The 15,917-nt window shown below is 39.6% G+C and overlaps 1 protein-coding gene across 1 annotated transcript in view; it reads right to left on the reverse strand.

Moving 5' to 3' along the window:
- GREB1L (GREB1 like retinoic acid receptor coactivator) overlaps positions 1–15,042 on the reverse strand; it is a 246,342-nt gene extending 231,300 nt beyond the window's left edge. The window contains exon 1 of the mRNA XM_081802542.1: positions 14,900–15,042. The gene's annotated coding sequence lies outside the window, so the exon portion shown is untranslated. The remainder of the gene's footprint in view (positions 1–14,899) is intronic.
- Between the last annotated feature and the right edge of the window lie 875 nt (positions 15,043–15,917).

Raw genomic sequence — 15,917 nt, forward strand, 5'->3', positions numbered from 1 at the left:
CAAATTTCTAAAGAGTGAATTGTATTTATAAGAAAATGTTTTTGATCTGTGCTCTAAATGTTTATTATTTCTCAATATAATCTATATGCTTTAGTAAAATAGTAATGTATCAAGTAAGTAATCTCATATAACTGTAAATGTGCTTTAAACATAGACTGAGGTCAAAATAAGTTTTACTCATTGTCTCTCTAAATGATAATTTCTTTTTTTTTAAAGATTTTATTTATTTATTTGAGACAGAGAGAATGAGAGACAGAGAGCATGAGAGGGAGGAGGGTCAGAGGGGGAAGCAGACTCCCTGCCGAGCAGGGAGCCCGATGCGGGACTCGATCCCGGGACTCCAGGATCAGGACCTGAGCCGAAGGCAGTCGCTTAAACCAACTGAGCCACCCAGGCGCCCCTAAATGATAATTTCTTATACCTTAAATTTACCACATAAATAACATCTCAAAATGAGCTTATTTACTAAAATTAGTTTCTGCTCTATAGGACAACAAAAAAGATATGAGTTGAATAGTGACCAAACTCATATATACAAAATACATACGTCATAGTTTAGGTTTTATTTATAGATACCTTAATGTCCATGAAGTGCCACTAACAAACTTAAGACTCATACCATGATTTCCTTAACATCACCAGCACTGTTTCAAATTTTACATTCAATTCTTCATGAACAAAGTTAAAAATGTCTTCTAGTTTAAAAAAATGAATGGACATTAAATCTCCATTAGATATCAGTGCATTTGAATTCTTTTATAATTTTGGTAACAGAAAAATGGCACACCCTTACGTATTATGTTATATAAATCTACCACATTAATAATGGTTTCAAGAACGTGGTTAAAACAAAACTAGATCTGAATCTACAAAACCAAAAGCCACATAAATGCATTTTAACTAGATTGTAGCCTTCCCTAAGGTCAGAGATAGTTATTTATTCTCCTTTCTCTTTCTCCACAGCACAACTCCAATTATAGGTACTTGATAAAGACTTAGTTAAGTTGACTTTCATTGTTAATTTCCTGCCCAATGGAGAATTCTATTATCCCCACTGGATAAAAATATCTTGCTCAGTAGGAAAACTATGAAGAGAAAAATTAATTTTAAGGAAATGACAAATGTATTTGGTGCAGCAATTACTTTTTATCCAAATGAACTGAGAGGAAGCTTGATATTATAATTGCTATTGCCAATTATTTGTTCAAAGCCTTAAAAAAGTCAGTATGAGTTAAACACAAACTTTAAGATAGAATTATGGTGAGAGACTATGGACTCTGAGAAACAAACTGAGGGTTCTAGAGGGGAGGGGGGTTGGGGGATGGGTTAGCCTCGTGATGGGTATTAAAGAGGGCACGTACTGAATAGAGCACTGGGTGTTATATGCAAACAATGAATCATGGAACACTACATCAAAAACTAATGATGTAATGTATGGTGATTAACATAACAATTTAAAAAAAGACAGAATTATGGTGCCTGTTTGCAATTCGTGAACTTTAGCTTCTCAAGGGTAAACACCATACAGATTTCTGGTAATCTCCCATGTAACAGTATCTAAAGTAAGCCCACGCTGTTTGATTTTGGAAGTCTTATCAATTTGAAATCTAATGAGCAAAATGAATTATAACATTTATACAGTACAAGAGATTTGTCACATTTTTCAAAACATTTTTTCCCAGAATTTCAATTGCATGGCTCTATTCCATCATGCATTATTATCCTGAAAATAAATGACTTTCAATTATTTTTTAAAGATGTATTTATTTATTTTAGAGAGAAACAGTGTGGGGGTGGGGAGGGGGTGCACAGAGGGAGAGGGAGACAGAGTCTCAAGCGGACTCTGCGCTGAGCCCCTCCATCTCACGACTGAAGCCAAAGCCAAGAGTCGGATGCTCAACCGAATGCACAACCAAGGCGCCCTGACTTCCAATTACTTTTTATTAACTAGGATATTTATCGACAAATTCGAAGCCTATATTAGCTAAAATATGCAGGTAACTTGTAAATAAGTAAATCTGATGATAAACTGATCATGTCTGGAGGATTACAAAGATATCATTTTGTAAAACTCAGAAAGAAGAGAAAATGAAATGCATCTCCATTCATCTCTGCCACAGAATTGTTTTGGATTTATTTTTCCTTGTTAGCATCCTTTATTCAAAAGATAATGCTACTGACCTAGCTTCCACAGGGCGTGGGCCTCCTTTCAGTATTTCCAGTAGAGGTAATAAGCCTACATTGTTCCATCTACCGCCCCTTCTCCCAGCTCCCTTGGAGTCAGTGGCTTAAGTCTGAAAGAAGTTTGGCCCAGGTTAAGGATGGATTCCACAGCCATGGAAAAAAGGGAACATGTCCCTACAGAAGTCATTCATTCATCATTACCAAGTATTCATTAAGGAACTATTACGTGCTTATTTTAGGTATGGAGACAGAGTAGTGAGCAAAGGGACAAAGTACTTGCACTCATGGAGTGTTCATTCATGCTTGGTGAGTACATCCAAGATTTGACCCCTACTACATGCCTAACTAACCAAGCTACAGCCTTGGTACAGTCTGTTTCTCCAAAATAAGGTGCTAGCTGGTTCCCTGGTGGTCTGAAAGAGTTAAGAGGCTCATTAGCACCTATCTACACTACCTTCAGCAAGAGGAGCAACATTTGCCAAAAGCTACCTTTCTGGATAATATAAAACATGAGATACAATTCCTGACATCCAGATCTTACAATTTGGTTGAGTAATAAGACACGTACCCAAGAGCATGACTTTTGAGGAAAGAACAAATGCTATGGAAACAGCCAGCCCTAGGTTTGAATTCTGACTTTTCCACCTACTACCTATGGGCTCTTGTGAAATTTACTTAAGCCTTTCTGAGCCTTAGTTTTCTTAGCTGTAAAAGTAAGAATCACGATGCCTACTTTACAAGGCTGTTGTGAGGGTTAGAAATGGTACATGCACAATGCCTGAAGTAGTATACATTAACTTTTATTAAATTACTGGATTGAAGTCATTTCTGCTATAAATTAAATGATTAAATAGTAGGAAGAGACTAAGTAGAGAAGCATATATGGGTCTTAAAGACCTTTATGGTTGTTTTTCATTAAAGGCTATGTTTTGTGCATGCACACATTCTCTGACATATATACACACTCTCTGAAATGCCAGATACGCAACCGCACCATGTAGTACACTGTTCAGTCACAGTTCTTGCTCTGGAGGGAGAGGCTGAGATAAGGCATACCACTGACTCGTGAGTCTTTATGATGGCAGAAAAACCTCAAACATTTAGAATATCTGAAATACCATAACCCAGACACCATGCTTCCAGACTCCAACTTGGCTTCAGTAGATTGTGCAGATGGTCCCTTTAATACCTGTCCACATCAAACAACTTCTTACATCTTCTGACCAAGAATACTATGCAAATATCACACCTAGTATTAGATCATTCTATTTATATGAACATGGGGGAGAAAAGTTGGTATTTACATGGTCCAACTTTTCTAGAAAATAAAGAGCTTGGTAATATTAGTTGAGAGGCAAAACAGTTAATACAAATTGGTACTCTCTGCTGAAATCAGAGGACTGCAATTCAGCAAGTCTGATGAGGAAAAAACCTAACATTTCCTGAGGGTCTATTTGTATCAGGCATCATGCTTAGTGAGTTGATCCATTATCTTGGAAATGTGACTTTTGGAATCAAATTACGAATCACCCGTCTTAGAGTCAAAAATATATCAAGGGTTTAAGAGGAAAATTGTTATTTGTTCAGTAGAGATTTTATTTCTTTTTTTTAAAGATTATTTATTTATTTAAGAGCGAGAGCACAAACGGGGGAAGAGGCAGAGGGAGAAGGAGAGGGACAAGCAGACTCCCTGCTAAGCAGGGAGTCCGACAGACGTGGGGCTCGATCCCAGGACCCCAAGATCATGACCTGAGCCAAAGTCAGATGCTTAACTGACTGAGCCACCCAGGCGCCCTGAGATTTTATTTCTTAAATAAGAAATTAGGTTGATTTTATATTATAAGGTGACGAGCCTATCAAAAAATGTAGTTGTTTGTTTTCATATCAACCCACGTAATAATACAACCTGTGAAATTATGTACAGGAGAACGTAAAAGAAACATTCCTTATATTAATCCTAAGTGAAATGCTGCTGTTCTATTACTATTACTAGTAGTAATATTACTAGTCTACCTTGATCCTCCACTGTGCCCCAACTTGTAAAGATATAGGTCTAGCCATTCTCTAATATGCCAAGACCGTAACCTCCTGCTCCAACAATTTTCAAATGATTACTGAATCATCAGAGTAGAACAGCTACCTGGGACTCTCCAGTTGATTAGGAAATGAAACCTTATTCACTTGGGGAGTTCAGTTGCAACACCAAGTTCTGCATGAGCTATGGCTCCAGAGGTTTGATTAGTTTATGTTCCACTAGAGAATCAAGGGATCAGAGCACTTTTTAAAACAGCCATTAAAAAAAAAAAAAATGCTGCAAATCTAAACCTTATAGGGAATATCTTCATATAATATGTGTCAGAAATCTATGCAGAATTTTCAGATGTATTCCCAACAAGTGTAACTGAGAAAGAATATTGTGGAAATATTCTTACCATCATTTATTTTCCATCTCCAATATTGCAGACACTGTTATGATTTTTCAAAGAATTACCAATTACATATAGAATGTAGACTGTCAATTTTGTAGAGTGTAATTAATCAGTATTCACTGATTATTTACCATGTAGCCAACACCATATTAGACATTTTGGAAAATACAGACTATAAAATGCCATAGTACCTTCTCTAAAGGGACCTATCTTCTAATCATCAGAAAAAAATGCTTTCTGAAGTAGAGAATATAAATATCTATAATACAATTCTAAAACTGTGATATATAAATTATGACTGTTATTGAAGTTTAGAGTACGAGAAAATTAATGAAAATTCCCATATGTAGTATATTTCCATAAAAGAAAGAAAATAAACTAGACCTCAAGGCAGTGGTTCTTTAGCATTCCTGGGCATGAAAGTGGCCTGGGACCTACCCCTAAGGCTTAAAATCTGCATTTAAATAGCATTTCCAGTTGATTCTCATATAGGTGGCCATAGTTTGGCAAACACGATGTTAAATAATAGGTATGATTTACAAGAATCTCTAAAGCAGTGCCGTCCAACAGAACTTTTTGCAACAGCAGGAATATTCTACACCTGTGCTGTCCAATATAGTAGTTACTATCCACATGTGGCCATTAAGCTCTTGAAATGTGATTAGTGTGCCTGAGAAACTAAACTTTTTATTTTATTTAACCTTGATTTTAAATAGCCACAGCCAGCTCTGGAGAACTAGAAGAGATTTCTAAGAGAAACATGAGCTAAACCATAGGTAGGAATGTACATGAGCAGGATATATAGGCAGGAGAGACAAATAATCGGCTTGTCTAAAACAGAGGTTTTATATTAGATTCTCATGAGATCAGATTATGAAGAACCTTGAAGGAAACTGGATTTCATGGTACATATTGCCAGTTGCCTAATTGAGCCATTCCTGATCTTCAATGTGAAAAACCCCAGAGGTTTTACATGCTTACCTAAGAGTAAAGAGACCTTTCCCCAGGCTCTGGGGTGAATCTTGATTATTTTATACCAGTCATGGTATTTCCATTTTCCTTATCAGTGACTGGTTTACACATGAGCATGTGGTAAATTCTGGCCAATGCAATTTGGGACATCTATGTATGTGGGTAAACTCTCCAAAAAAGAGTTTAGCTTGAAGTAAAAGAACGTTTTTCTGACTCCAGTCAAAATTTTGTGAGGTCTGGGTGTGCCGATAACACCTTGGGATAATGAAGAGAAAAGATGGAAGACAAATGCCATCAAGCTGAGCATGTCAGAGAATGACCTAAAGAAACTGGGTCTTCTGTTTAGTTAAAATAAATGTCCTTCAATAAAGTAATGGGTGTTTAACTGTGGAATATGTATACTACAGAATATCATGTAGTCATTAAAAAGAATGAGTAAAAGCTATGCCAGTTGACTTAGAAGTATATCCCTTGTGTTTCATTAAGTATTAAGTGAAAAAAGAAACATGATTTTTAATATGTATGTAATGATAGATTACATATATAAAGTATGATAGTATAGATAAAATGCTGAAAACATACAATATAAGGTTACATGATCATGCAAAAAGTTATAACAAAATAAACAGCAGACTGGCCACACTGTTGGGGCGAAGGGGAGGGTAAAGAGGGAATTTAGGCTCCCTGAATTTTTAAAAAGATGTGACTACAGTTTTTTGAAAAACAGAATATGATCCCATGATGTAAAATTACTTGTGTTGGTGAATATATATAAATACGCTGAATATGTGCATAAAAGAATTGCCACCAAAACAATTGTGTTTAACTTAGGATGGTTAGATTTCAAGAAGAGAAGAAGAAACAAGAGGTAAGAAAGAAAGAGAGGGAGAGAGAAGACATGATGAAAAAATCAAATACATCTGAATTTGCCCCTTTTGAAGTAACAGAACAGACCAGATGAGGGGGAGTGAAAATGTTCACCCACCCTCTATGGTGGATAAGAATGACAGTAATAGCCTCCTAGTTCCCTGAATATTCCACCAGAGATATAGACATAAACTTACTATAATTAGTATTGGTTTACTTGGTTTAAAAATAAGAAATAAATGAGACATTACACCAATTACATCTTCTCTTCACATCGTGACCTCTACAGACAGTGGTGACAATTTTAGGCATTCCTGCTCTATAAAAACTAAATGCCTGGGATGATAATTGTGAGGAGTGGTTCTAAGATTCTTATGTCCATAAAATCACCTGGGAAGATTGTTAAAATGCACATTCCAGGGTCCCACCCCAGAAACTCTTATTCAATAGGTTAAGAGACCAATAATCCTCATTTAACAAGCACCCTAGGCAAGTAAGGCAGGTGTTGACAGATCGCGCTGAAGAACAGTGAATTTAAGGATGTCTGATCTCTTTACAAACTGATTAACCAAAGAATTTGAGAAGTGTGGTATACTAGAGAGAACAAAGAATTTTGAAGTCAAAAGATCTAGACTACCTCTCTGACCTAATCCCCCACTCACTCCCTCACTTGCCTCCCCTCTTCAGTGGCATTGGCCTCCTTGCTAACCCCTCCCACAACAGGTGACAATGTTCTTCCTCTCAACTTTCCAATGATTCACACAGACTTCAGGACTTCACTCAAGTGTCACATCTCAGTGACACCTTATAGAGAATCATAGCTCCTATCTCACTTCTTTTTTTTTTTTTTTAAAGATTTTATTTATTTATTTGACAGAGAGAGACACAGCGAGAGAGGGAACGGAAGCAGGGGGAGTGGGAGAGGGAGAGGGAGAAGCAGGCTTCCCGCCAAGCAGGGAGCCCGATGCGGGGCTCGATCCCAGGACCCTGGGATCATGACCTGAGCTGAAGGCAGACGCTTAACGACTGAGCCACCCAGGCGCCCCGCTCCTATCTCACTTCTAATTCCCCTTGCTGCTTCATCTTCCTCTCTAGCACTTCTTGCAATCTAAAATAAAACAGTTTACTCATTTTCTCTCGCTTATTGTTTGATTCCCATAAGAGCAGGAATATTTGTTAGTTTTCCCTACTGTGGTATCCTCAGCACCTAGAATGGCACCTGGACAGAGTTCAAAGAGATTTCACTTGGCCAAGACAAAACAAATGAAGCTTGAAACATTCAGCGATAGGAGGCAAATCCAGCCAGAGGGTGGACAGCTTGTTAATATAGATTCCTGGGCCCTGCCTGAGATTCTGATGATTCAATGGGCTTGCAGTGGGGCCTGAGATTCTGAATTTCTAACAGGAACCCACGTGATATTGATACAGCCTGGAGAGTTATCAAGCAGCTCTGCCCATGTTTTAGTGAAAGCCAACCTATTCTACTGGATAAGAGCTGCAGGCTAAAAGAGTTCTGAAAGCTTCATTCTACTCGTAGGCATCTCAGAAGAGAAAAACTAATCTCTATGTATTTAAGCTATCTACCCAAATAAATAAAATGATTCTACAATAAGAATATTTTTCATTTATCTATATATCATGGATATTTACTGCAACCTAATTTTTAATAAAAACATGATGTTTAGTTTGTTTCTAATTTTTTACCCTATAAGTAAAGATTTGGGTGATATTTTTGTCATATTCCTTTGCACATTTGTCTAATTATTTCTTTCTAGCAAATTCCTAGAAGGGAAATTTGAGTCAAAGAGTTTGAACCAAAGCTGCCCAACAGAACTTTCTCCAATGATGGAAATCTTTTATATCTTCACAGTCCAATATGGTAGCCACTAGCCCCATGTAGCTATCAAGCACTCGAAATATAATTAACAAAACTGAGAAACTGAATCTTTAGTTTTATTTAATATTAATTTAAATTTAAATAGTTGTATGTGGCAAGGAACTACCATTATTGGACAGGGTAAGAATAGACATTTAGGTCTTGATCCATGATGCCAAATTACTCTCCAGAAAAGTTGTAAGTATTTGCTTTCACTCTTAGTGTATAACAGTGACCATTCTTTACCCCACTGCCAACACTAAATTTATTGATCTATTGAATCTTTATAAACTGAAAGTTTAAAAGTGTGTGGTTTTCATATGTATTTCTTTATTAATAATATTGAACAGGGCTATTTCTTCTGTCATATTCATTCAAATGCAAATATTTTCACCCATGTTAATTAACTGAGAGATTGGAAATTATCTAGCTTTCCAAATTTGTTTTGTTGGGTCCCTATGTCTTCTTACAATTTCTTGGCAACATTTAAACTCATTTAAAAATATGAATTTTCAGCTCCATTTGAAAAATGAAATCATCTGGCAACAGTGACCCACAGTCCCATAGGGCAAAAATCAGTGAAGTCTTAGAAATTCTACTGTCTTCAGACTTCCTGTCCACCAGAACCTGTTAGCCCATATTATTTTACAGGTGCTTCACTCACTCGGATTACCTACTTGACCCCTAGAGGCACCCGAATATACAATTCCCCTGAGTTGAATTTTGAGAGACTAAAAGGCAAACAGCAGCTAATAATAATAGCTAAATTTCATTTCATACTTGGCATGAAAAATGATGTTATGATATTTCTGGGTTATTTTATAACTAATATTTAACAGAAGAATATTTTTCTAGTGGTTGTTGACATTTCCTACTCCCTAAAGCAGTGGTTCAGCACCAGATGGTTCTTAAAATGCAGATCAGTGGGCCCTGTCCCCAGAGTTTCTGATTGAATAGTTTGGGTTGGACCCCAAGAATTTTCATCTAACTCCAAGCTCCAAGTGCAGCTCTACATTGAGGTGAAGTTTTCTCAAAGGTATGGACACTCCTGAAGTATAATGATAATGTGTAATTTTAACAACCTTTTTTTTTCTTATGAATTTGTATATCCTTTCTTCCCAAAACATGTCCACATTTATTATTTCTTTTTATCTTTACAACAATCCTGTGCAGAAAGTTGATAATTAGAGCCATAATTATTAGTTCCATTTTACATAAGAAAAGTAAGGTGCAGGAATTAAGAATTTACCCAAATACATAAGAAATTAAAAGAGCTAGAACAAGCAGGTTTCCTAACTCCCAAACTGGGTAATATAGGCAAACACAGCAATCCAGGACAGAACTGGAACTTGCTTCTCCAGACTGATACCATAAAAATAGAACCATGCCCAGGAAGAGAAAAGACCATATAAGATATGGTTCACAGCAACAAACATTTATCAAGTGCTGATTATGTGTTAATCTATGTTAATCATGCCTATAGTCTCTATTGTAAGGACTGTTGAAGACATTTATAAAGCATAGAAAATTTAAAAAATAAGATCTGAAACCATAACCTTGAAAAGATACTGAATCTCCATATCATAGGGCAAAAGTAAATATGCTGAAGTGTAGGTAGTAGGGGTAAATACAGAGTTGGGTAGAAGAGAGGAGTCGCTGTGGGAGCTTCACATCTGGACTTGGAGGAGTTGCTATCACCAGTCAGTCAAGAATGGGAGGGAAGGAAGAGTACACAATAGGGAGCCCTCCTGGGGCTCAGCAGCACAAAGAGCTGCTGTTATCCACATTGGGTGTGTGTTTGCCAGAAATATCAGGGCTGCTGGAACTCCACAACTTACAAGGGCATGCTTTTGTGTAGTCTAAATTACCTTGACTATATAAGAACTCAAGTCAGAGGGAATAACTTCATTATCCATTTGTAGCCAAAAGATACCATGATTAGGGTTCATGAAACTTTCTCTCAGACTTTTTTCCCCAAGTTTTGAGAAGCATTCCTAGTAAAAATCCACCAAATTGTGATCCCAATAATGTTAATTATAAATCAGCCCCTCAAGGGGAAAAAAGAGAAGACTACATTTTCAGTTAGGTAGAATTGATATATTATTAACTTTAGCAGCTACTTTCCAAAGATTTAAAATAATAATGACTAATAACAGTTACCATAGGCTGAAAATACAAAACAAATAAACAAACTGCAATTAATTTGAAAGAAACCATTGGAACATTTGATTCAATCTTCATTAGCGGTATAACTGACCTGTCCTATATGCCCAGCTTATAGTCCAGTTCAAAATGACTGAGGCGGTGAAATGTCTACCACCCCATTTAGAAAACTGTAGCAAATACTGGTGAAAAAAACACCTCTCACTCCGCACAAGACCAAAGAAATACAAATCAAAACAAAAGAATACAAGTTTATATTGATCAAATTAGTCACAATAACATAAATGTTTTAAAACGACATAAGCATTCACATAGATTATTAATCACAGTATAAATTCACATAACCCTTTTGGAAAGTGGGAAATAACCAGGAATCCGGAAATGTTCTATTAAAAATAAGAGCTAACATTTACTTGTGTTTTCATCATGCTATTGCTTTTTATCTTAACTTCGTAGAGAACTATTAGTATACCCGTTTGATAAGTTAGGAAGCTAAAGTTCTGAGAAAAATATTTATAAATAAATTTTGCCAGTAAGTGATGGAGTGAGGTTTTGAACTCTGAATCTTTAATTTTAAAGTCTACCCATTTAGAACTACACCATTACAGCCTCTCTGAAGAAATAATCCAAAGGAAGGAAGGAAGGAAGAAAGGAAGGAAGGAGAAGGAGGAGGAGGAGGAGAAGAAGGAGAAGAAAGTTACATTCATGAGGACAGTCATCATATTATTTTTAAACACTGGAAAATTTCCAAGTAGAGGAAGGGCTAAGTAAATTATGGTACATTAATTGGATAAACTATTATAAAATTTCTACAAATAATAGGGAATAAATTATAAAAAATGATAAAAAATCAGGATAGAAATGTATCTGTAATATGATAAGATATCTGTAAAAATATATATTCATATGGCAAGACTGAGAAGGGAGCTGGAAGAAACAAAAACTTCTACCATTTTAGAACTTCCTGCTAGTACTTAATTTTCTTTTGTTTTTGTCAGACTTGTCAATCAAGATTACTCTAAGCACCCTTACAAACCCATTCTTCTAGTTTATATTCTTATCATCCCAATCAAACAGTCCTAAAACTTCACTAATAATTTATTCATATTACAGACTTATTCAAAGTAATTACATAATATTCTTTATCGGTGATTCTGAAGCTCTAAAGTATGAGACTTCCTTCTTAACATCAATGATTTTTGCAATCACCATTTACAGTGTGCTTTTTTTTCTCTTTTCAAATTTTTATTTAAATTCTAGTTGGTTAACAAACAGTGCAAGATTGGCATCAGGAGTAAAATTCCGTGATTCATTACTTATATGCAACACCCAATGCTCATCATAACAAGTGCCATCTTTAATACCCATCACCCATCTAGCCCATCCCCCACCCACCTCCCTTCACCAACCCTCGTTTGTTCTCTATCTTTACATCTCTTATGACTTGTTTCCCTCTCTCTTTTTTCTTTCCCCTCCTCGCATATGTTCATCTGTTCTGTTTCTTAAGTTCCACATATGAGAGAAATCATGGTATTTGTCTTTCTCTGACTGACTTATTACAGTGTACTTTCGAAAAACCTTAATTGAGATCATATATAGTGATTAAAATCAACTAATTCTTTTTACTTTCATAACCTTGCAATCACTCCTCAGCTCCCTGCACCCATCCAGGGATCATTAGCCTAGAGTTTGTAGGTGTTTTAGAAATTAGAAAAGTTTCCTACTAAGAACATGATCTCTAAGTGAATACTTATAAAGTAAATAAAACAGCTGTAGGGATATTCACATTCTAAATGCTTGTGGGAATTACTAAGTAAATTATGTCAACTTCTTTTGAAGTAGATAAGTGAACTTTATTTCCACTTACCAAAAAGAAAAGTAAGAGTTTGGTAAGAGTAATTTCCCTAAAAATGGCACCATGAGCTGTGAAAAAAATTCACTCTCCTTAGCCATACAAGGTGATACACAGAGGCCTATTCAGCTTAGGGTTTGGCCTCTATCAGTAACATAAACAGACATTTTGTGGGCAAATGAAGTAGCTGTTCTTCAGTGACATCAATCTCTTAAGAACAGGAATGTAGTTTAAACACTCTAACTTCTTTTTGATGCATCTACAAATCAGAAATATTCTTTTGGTCACTCTACTGTCTAGTACACACAGGTCCAACTGGGTTATCCTTAGCCAGTCTTAGAACATCTAAGAACAAGTATTTTAGTAATAAAATTTTGGATTTAAAAGGACCCTTAGAAACCAAGTAGTTCAATTCGTTTATTTAACTGGGGGGAAACAAAAGCACTTCTAAGAAAGTTACTTCATTTAGCTAGTTTATGGTAAATACAAGCCTGGAACTAGATGTGACCAAATATCTTAAACTTGGCCTTCGTATTTCTCCCTAACCATTAAATTTTCATATTATGTTATGTCCACGGAAGTGTATACATATGTCTTTTCAATGTCTTCCAATAATATACTTCACTGGATGGAGTAAGCTATAGTGCTCATCCTTTACTTCATAAAGAGTTCCAAAATGGAGGGAAAAAAATTTTTTTTTCAAAGGTTATTAAAAACAGTGTAGAGAAACTAGTGATGTGAGGGGCGGGCAGGGATCATAGTTTAACAGTTCTGCTTTCCACAGTATACTTGTTTCAAGATTTTTAGCATTCTAACTGATCTTCCATTGTAATAAGTGCCTTAGGCCAAATACAAGGTTCTAAAGTCATCATGAGTGTATATCACATAGTCATCACCATTGATATGTAGTTCAGTCTTTCCTTATACTCCATGCCTTTCATCCTTTATTTCCATAATCTAATTCCATTTTAATAGAAGATGTATGGAAGAATATACAAGAAGTTGACAACAGTGGTTGCTTCTGGGAAGGAGGACATTAAGAGTATGGAGTGGGAAAGAGAAAACTTACTTTACACTGTGAAATTCTTACCCTATGCACATTACTTTTGAATATTAATTTAAAATGTCCCTTTAAACACATGCCTATATCCTCATAATTCTATTACTAAACATTTTCAACGAAACAATTATTTTAATGTTTTTTCTCTTTTAAATAACTTTCCAGTATTACAACTTATAAAATCACACAGAAATTTTCAGAAAGAAAAAGAACAACACAGTCACAAAACTCAAAGCGTAATTCCTGGATCTAAAGTATAAGAAAATGTTCGGAGGGATGAGAGTCTTTTAAGGGGGCATTTAATTTAAAAAATTTTTCCGGAAAATTTCTTCCCCATATTCAAATGGCTAGGTTTTAATATGAGATTTAAGTGGGATTGGGGGGGAGGGCTCTAAAGGTGTGAAAAATAGAAATTAAAATTTGGTTTCTGTCTTTTGGACAGGAGTCAGACGGCTGGGGTAGGGTGAATAAGGACCTTGTGACAGTCACGTTCATACAGGAAAGGAGCATGATTGAATGAGTTTCTCCAGGATCCGTCCACCTCAGTTGGAGACAGCAGCTGTTCCCATGCAGATGAATCGTTGTGGACCTTACTTGGGCTCGATTTAACTGAGAAGCCCCACGAACTGAATCTATACAGATAATTTAATGGAGCTCGGAAGAGGGACTAAGGTAATTGATTTACTTTAACAAACTGCCTCATCATCACCCTTGCCAGGCCACAGAACACACCTCATCTCGCTGTCTACTTGTGTCAGGATCAGCTGTCAACACAACCCTTTGTGTCTCATTCAGATTAAGAGTGGTCCTGCACCACTCACAGAAAAATGGAAACGATGGCTGGAGACGCGCGCGCGCTCGTGACGAAGTGACATTGCGTGTGGAGAAAAGAAACCAATGGACACTGAGCAACCGCCCAGCCACCGCTGGACGCTCTCAACTTTCCCAAGCTGAGCTTTCTCCATCTCCCCCCACCCCCCCGTCACCTCCGTGCCTCCCCGCCTGCGGTCCACCCGCCGGGCGAGCCCCTCACAAGCCCCTTAGGCTCGGGGAGACCGGTCCGCGGCGCGCCACCCGCCGCCTCCGCCTCGGCGCTCCCCGCCGCGCCGCAGCCTCTCCCATCCCACGCTCGGGCTTCCTCGCTCCCGCCACAAAGGCAGCGAGAAGAGCCCGCGGTGACAGGCCTCTGGCCTCCGGGCGCGGACCGCACGGGCTGGGTCCTCTCAGAGGGCTGACGCGAGGCGGCGGGAAGAAGGGGTTCGGATCCGAGGCTGCCAGTCGCGCCTGCCCGCGCCACGCAAACACAGTGGCGCTCACACCCCCGCTCCGCCTTCCCAGTCCTCAAGAAAAAGTCAGCCGCAGCGCTTCCCCGCGCAGGCAGGGTGTCCACAGCCCGCCAAAGGGCAGCTCCTGCCCGGCAGAGGCGTGCGCTCGCGCCCGGCTCGCGACCTCTCACCTCCCCGCGCCCGCGCCCCGGAGCCCCCGCAGCCGCTCACCTGGCCCTGGCGGGGCGCTAGGGCAGAGGACCAGGGGGTGGCCCTCGCCTCGGCCGGGGCTCGTCTCCCCACCCCCAGTCCGGGTCCCTGCGCTGCGCTGCGCTCGCTCCGGCCGCCCTCCTCCGAGGTGCTAGCGCCGCCGGTGGCTGGCGTCTCTCTGGCAGGCGCGCTCGCCGCGCGCTCAGTTCCCCGGGGCGGAGCGAGGCGGCGGCCGCCGGGGCCGGAGGCGGATTCCTCAGGTGCTGCCCCTCCCGCTTCCCCAGAACCTCCGCGGCGGGGACCCCCGCGCCCCCTCCCCCCGCCCCGCCTCTCGGCCTCCCGCCGCCCTCGCGCCCGCGAGTGGCGTTTAGGGCTCCCTTGCCCTCCTTGAGGGTAGTGGGCGCACATTTCCCTCCCCACCCTCTCCAACGACGCTCCCTCCCCTCCTCAGTCCGCTGTGCTCACGCCTCCATTTCCAAACTCCACGGCACAAATGATGTGTAGCCACTGTGGGGTGTGGAGAGTAGTGGTGTGGAGGGGGTCTTCTGGGAAGGAGGATTGCCCCCCAGAGTGCGGCTGACGCGCTCAGCCAGGAAGAAAAATTATTTTCTCGCGGATTCCGCATTCATTCACAGAGTGCTCTCACTTCATTGCGTGATTGCTTTCTCTGTCCGCAGGACGGCGGCTAAAGGGCCCTAAGTGTGAACTCGGCCTGGGCAAGGGTGGGTCAAAAACCCTTGGCCTTTTGCACGAAGGGGGGTAGGACGGGGGGCAGACAAACCCGGGACAAAACCAAACAAACCCGGGAACTCCGGGCCAGAGCCGACTTTTGCACCTCCTGGATGAGCATGCCCTCCCGCCCGCGGACCCCGGCCGGGCGCTGGGGGAGGCTGCCTGCTCGCCACGGCTTGTCCTGAGCCTCCCGGACCAGGAGGGATCGTCCGCCCTACCAGCAGCCACTTCCAGCAGGCCCTGGACCATGACGGGTGCTGCGGGAGCAAACGTTCTCAAGAGATGCTCGGCCGATAGTGACAGATTG

The sequence above is a fragment of the Leptonychotes weddellii genome, chromosome 13, assembly GCF_054177405.1.
Source record: "Leptonychotes weddellii isolate Sample4059 chromosome 13, ASM5417740v2, whole genome shotgun sequence".
In the NCBI taxonomy this organism is placed as follows: Eukaryota; Metazoa; Chordata; class Mammalia; order Carnivora; family Phocidae; genus Leptonychotes; species Leptonychotes weddellii.